Below are 6,189 nucleotides of genomic sequence, written 5' to 3'. Positions count from 1 at the left end.
GGGACGGCTGACCTTAGGATCTCAGAACGCCTGCCCGAGGTGAGGAAGACGCAGAAAGACATCTCAGTCCTGCTCTCCATGATCCCGGCCCCCGTGAGTTCCCGAAGCCCAGGAAATGCTGCTGCTTCTTCCTCACCTCTGAGCTCTTGGGGTCCTTTCCTCTCTACTGCTGGACCTTCTGTCTTAGGTACCAGCTACTTGGGCTTAGTCAGTCTTCAGTTTCCTGCAAGGTGGCCCTCAATGCTCGTTGTTCTTCTTTTGAGGTGGAGCCGCCCGCTTCCCGGTGTTTCATCCCAGCGCAGTGACTTTCGCTCAACTCTTCCTGCATTTGTGGATGGAAATGCATGGCTCAGGCTTGGGGAGAACTGGTCTACCGCCTCTGGCGGCTGAATCCACGCCCAGAGATAATATCTTCCCAATATTGCTTTCCCCATTGGGTTTTCATTGCAAATATGCTGAACAGCTATTGCCCTGCTCTCCAGAAATAATCAAGGCACTCTATGAGCTCAGATGATGTTTTTCCCCATATCTTAATGTTAACAGGGTGGTGAGGTGCCCAGGGGTCCCTTCTGGGCTGCTGTCCTGTTCAAAGAATTGGATAAAACAATCAAAAAATGTAGAGGTTTTACATTTAATGAAAGTATTAGAGTTATCATGTGAAGAAAAGTAGAGAGAAGAACTACGCTGAAAAGAGACATTTTGCAGGGGAGGCTGAACCAGTTTAAGGGAAGAGAAGTGCACCAGCAAAGAGCAGAGAGAACCGGTGAAAAGACTCACCGTGCCCGTGAGTTTAATGGCTGTTGTCTTCTATATCCCTGTGCTGATGTCAGATCTAGGCTGTCCATCAAAACCCCTCGTGACCTCCTGCCAGAACTGGAGACAACACTGGTATTAGTGCAAGGCTCCAAAGCCGTTCTGGGCATGTGTCCTGAATCTCTGTGATTGACAGGCCTGCTCACTGTCCAGCCGCCTTGCTGTGCCCCAATCTCCTGCCTCCTTAATGCTTGAAAAGTATTCTATCCCATCTCTGCAGAAAACTTCAATACAGTTTGGACACAGATGGATTAGTCAAAATGAAATTATACCAGGCTGATCAAGGATATAAGGAATCGATGAATTTCTTGGGAATTCTTGGGAGTGTGACTCCTACTGATACATACATACGTACTGTACTAGTTTCCTAAGGCTGTGATAACAAGTTAGAAACTAGATGGCTTGAAGTAAGAGACATCCATCCCTTCCCTATTCTGGAGACCAGCGGTCAGAAATCAGGAAGGGTTGGTTCCTTCTGGAGGGTGTAAGAGAAGGGTCCCCAACCTCTGGGCCATAGACCAGGGCAGTCTGTGGCCTGTTAGGGCACACAGCAGGAGGTGAGTGGCAGGTGGGTGAGAAGCTTCAACTGTGTTCGCAGCTACCCACCACCACCTGAGTTTCCACCTGAGCTCCACCGCCTATCAGATAATAGAGGCATTCGACTCCAGTAGGAGCACAAACCTTGCTGTGAACTGCATGTGTGCATTCAAGAGATCTAGTTGGGTCCTTCTTATGAGAATCTCATCAATAATATTGAAACAAAGTGTACAATAATGCAATGCACTTGAACTGGCAAATCCACCCCTCTACCACCAGTCCATGGACAATTTGTCTTCCACGAAACCAGCTCCTGGTGCCAAAAAGGCTGGGGGCCACTGCTCTAAGAGATAATTTTTCCATATCTCTCTCCTGCCTACTGGGGGTTGCAGGTAATTCTTGGCACTCCTTGCCCTGTGGATGAGTCACTTCAATCTTTGCCTCTCTCTTCACATTGCCTTCTTCCTGTGTCTCTCTGTGTCCTCTGTTCTTATAGGCACACTTGCAGTTGGGTTTAGATCCCAACTGAAATTCAGAGGGATCCTTCCTGTTGATCTAAAACAGTCACAGCCACCATGACCCTGTTTTCATGTAAGGTTACAGTTTGTGCTTCCAAATTGACATAAGCTTTGGGGGCAGTTCTCAGCCCATGCACACACGTGCAGACATACGTACCTTGATTACTTGGGTTCTTGCTGTTGCACGTGTTTGAAGAACGACGATCCACTTATCCTTCCTTCTTACAGGCATCCTGCTGGTGTGATGGAGGAAAGCCACTCAGGTGCACAAAATTTAGAGAAAAAACTTCAAATGTTACACTTTAATATGTGTGATTTCATGTAATGTTCCTTTATTTTTTGCTGTGCTATCTTCAGAATCTTATTTGGAATGAAACAAGTAGACCTAACATAAAATTGCAGAATAAGTGAATGGCTGTGCTCATTGATTAGAATGTAAAATAGTTACTAATAAAAAGGTAACACTCATATCAATTTGAAAAATATGTCACTATTTGAAGCATGCACAAATTTGAAAATTGCTTTATAAATCATTTAATTTGCTACTGACCTTTTGGCTAATGAAGATTTTGCACATAAGAAACGGGTTCTGCCAGCTGATATGCATATATCCCATGTGTTACCAGAAATCCGTGTCTGTGGAGACAGTTTGAGAGAAACGATTCTCGATTTTGCAGCTCAAGGGACATTGAGCAATATCTGAAAACATTTTTTGGCTTTCAAAACGCAAGTGAGAAGGGTGTTTGTTACTAGCCAGGCACGTGGACAAAAGTCCTGTGATGTACGAGGACTCTGGGGCCTGAGAAGCCAGCAGTCCCCAGGGTGAGGAGCCCCAGCAGAGTGGCTCTTTCTCTTCATTCCTTTCATGACCAGTGGCATCCAGTGTTGAGTCACTGCCTGTGAAACAAATTATGAACTATTGAAATGGCTGCACCTAAAATGTAAGCTTCATTTCCACCATGACTTTAATTGATTTTTCTTCCAGGCCAAAATTCGAAGACACCCGAAGTCTACTCATTACCAATATTAAATGCTCAGGGAACCCAGCATGTTCAGGAGGTGACCTTTTGTCATGGTCATCACCAAGTATTTTGTAGAAATTCATCCTAAGGAAAATCACACCATAGACACAGTTTAACGCTCCCATACCAAAGAAATCCTTATACCTCATGCTTAGCAAGTCCATCTTCTATGCTCCTGTGCTACTGTGAAATATATCTCTGGTCTTTATCCCAACTTTCTGGTCCACAGAAGGGTTTCTAAAATCCTTCAAATATCCAAGTCTGTAAGTGTCTTTTTATATGCAAATGGGTGACCAGTGGCTGTCACTGGAGCCTCCAGGAGCTTCAGGATGGTGACTGGTCCTAGGAAACACCAAAGAGGGATTAGAGGATTGGGACTTTTCAAATCCATTGCCTGAACACTGGGAACGGAAGAGGGCTTTCACATGAAGTTGGTCACCAATGCTCAGTGATTCAATAGTTCATGGTTCATGCCTAGGAAAAACCCAGAATACCAGATAGAGAGGGCTTTGGAGAGCTGACCATGGAGGGCCCTGTTGTGCCAGGGGAAGACACGGATGCTCCAATATCTTCCCATCATACCTTATCCAAAGCATATTTTTCTTGGTATCTTGGTAACATTCTTTATACTGAACTGATAGACATGAGTGCTTCTTAGTTGGGTGAGCTGTCTAGCAAATTAATCCAAGCCAAGTATGTGGTCTTAGCACCTTCAACCACAGATATAGTTGGCAATAGACTCCCTGTGACTAGTGACTGATCAGGGCAGGGCTCTCTTGCAGGACTGAGCCCTCAACCTGCAGGTGTGACTCGATTTCCAGTATAGACAGCATTAGAATTAAAGTGAATTAAAAGATATCCAGCTGATGTGCACCACAGAGCTGAATCACTGGCTGCTAGTGGGCAGAGGAGAAATCTCTTCTTGATGGCCAGAGGTCCCAGGAATCTTCTGTGTCAATTACTGAATGAGAAACAGAGTTTGGATTTTCCCTTATACTGTCAGACCCTTCATCCCTCACTTCATGATTTAGAATGGTGGTCAGCAGCCTGCAATCTGGAGTCCCCAAATCTAAGAAGATGCAGGATCTGCTCCTCTCTACCTCCTGGTCCCGTGGCAAGTGACATCATTTAGCCTAAGGACATCGCTGGCATCATTTGAATGAGGAGGACACTGTTGCTAACTGTATTACATCGTATTATGCTTATTTTCATTTGGTTCAACTCCAGTGTAGATGCTGCTCTTTGTGGATTCTAATTGTGCATGTGTGATTATGTCTGACACCTGACAACAACTGTGTGGAACCAGCATGTAAAGAACTGAAACCTGCCTTTGTCAATAAAGACACTGGGGCTGGAGCATTAAACTGACCCTGGAGCTCAGCTACCTGACCCCCAGCACAGGTCTGACTTTGGACCCACAATCTCCTGGGCACTCTGGGCCCAAAGGCATTGCTGTGGGAAGGCAGTGACTTCGAGTCACATCTGAGAGCCTCGCCTACCCAGCGAATGCAGGGGCACCAGGCTCAAGTGAATTCTCCTCCACTCAGAAGCTGTTTACCCAACAGAGCCAAAAGCTTAAAAAATCCACAGTCTTCTGGTAATCTAATCACCATTTGTTTTTAACTTTGAGGTGCATGTAAATAAAGAGTGTGAGGACTCCAGCCTCTTCTCTGATCACTGGTTCTTCGGGGTTTTTCTGCCTCGTATCAAACCTGCGTTGGAGACAGTTATTATTAATTGTGTATTGTTTTGTGTTTTTTTAATGTTTCATTACACCGACTCCTCTCAGTTTCCAGATCCCTGCTGGTTGTATTTAAAATATTTAACCATTTCTATGTGTATAGGGGTAACACATCGTACTAAATATGTAAGGTCATATCTACGTGGATTTGATTACAGAAACTAATAAAGTATTCTCTACATAATGAAAAAAAGAATAAGATAAGACTATAAGAGCAAGAAGCAATTTAAATATGTTCAGGGACCATTTTCATCTCCAGAATTAAGGGTTATTTTAATGTTACATCACTGCCTTTTCTCTTTTACTTTCCTTTTTAGTTTTATTTTAGGATTCCCTATTTTTAATGTTCATACAGAGATTTCTTTGACTGAAATACCGAATAGCTTCTTTGGTGCAAAAAACTATAATAGTACACAGGATCCTAATGAGATAATTACTAATGTTAAATAGGAAGTAAAGGGCTAAAGGTGTAGGGCAAGTGGGAAGGGTGGGGGAAAGGTAATAAGGGAGAGGAAAAAAATATGAGAAACTGAAAAAATGGAAATAAAGTGTTTGTAAATGGGGAGGGGAGGAGGGGGTGAAGGGAGGGCAGGGACAAGGGAAAAAATGAGAATCAAGACCTATTATGTAAAGGTACAGAATCCCAATGATGAATGTAACTGTATTGTATACCTAGATTGTACCAACAAACTCAATAAAGAAAAAAAATCAGAAAAAAAAATTTAACCATTTCTTTGCAGCGATACATTTAATCCTGCTTCTTCATCTTAGTTGCCAGCTTGCTTGCTCCCGGCTCATCAGCAGTTCTGCACTCTGAACTGTTTGTTGACTCAGTTGCAGTCCATTACATTTTCCCACACAGCCTGTCTGACACTTGCAAGTCCAGTCTGCACCCGCCCCTATTGTATCAGACAAATCACCATACTTCACCGAGATTCCACTCATTGTTAACTCTACAGCAACAGGATTTTCTCCAGTTCACCAATAGCCAAACCTATTGTTATCTGAAAACCCTCTCCAGATGCAAAATGAAAAGAATCATATGACCCACAAAAGAGATTAGCCTTCAGGAAGTCTTTGTCATTTTTGTCAAGAGGGAGTGGAAAGTAATAAAGTAAAACTTATTTCTGGAATGAAGCCAGATTTCAAAATAGTCCCTGAACTTTCAAATGTGCAAGACAGGACTTCTCAAAATAAGAGATGCAAACCAGCTTTGACAAACCCAAAGGGACCAGAAGCACTTCAAAACCAGGGATTTAGTAACTTTTAATTGCCTCCTTTTCGATTCAAAAGGGAGTGTAAGTATTGATATTAAGCTATAGCTCAGTTGCACATAGCAATCAGCCTGTTAGCTGTGTCACACGAATCCTCAGAATTCGTCATTACTCAGGATTTCTGTCATTTCAGATGAATTTTCCACCTTGTTAGAAACAACGTGCTATACATCCTGATCATTTCTTTTTCTGTGCTTCCATCTGGGGAGACTAATTTAACTGACAATGTTCTAAAAAGGTCTGTACAGGAAACAAACCCAGAATCTTTAGTGTTTACAGAGGCT

At 43.2% G+C, this 6,189-nt stretch overlaps 1 long non-coding RNA gene across 1 annotated transcript; it reads right to left on the bottom strand.

Annotated features, from left to right (window-relative positions):
- Positions 1–251: 251 nt before the first annotated feature.
- LOC104848601 lies at positions 252–2,498 on the bottom strand. The gene is made up of 4 exons (XR_776478.1): positions 2,419–2,498; positions 2,026–2,104; positions 778–873; positions 252–322 (listed from the first exon to the last, which is right to left on the bottom strand). It is a non-coding gene; the product is annotated as an uncharacterized LOC104848601 (long non-coding RNA).
- Between the last annotated feature and the right edge of the window lie 3,691 nt (positions 2,499–6,189).

Source organism: Fukomys damarensis, unplaced genomic scaffold (assembly GCF_012274545.1).
Source record: "Fukomys damarensis isolate Sample0158 unplaced genomic scaffold, DMR_v1.0_HiC HiC_scaffold_6, whole genome shotgun sequence".
Lineage (NCBI taxonomy): Eukaryota > Metazoa > Chordata > Mammalia > Rodentia > Bathyergidae > Fukomys > Fukomys damarensis.
This window is presented reverse-complemented; position numbering and strand designations above follow the sequence as displayed.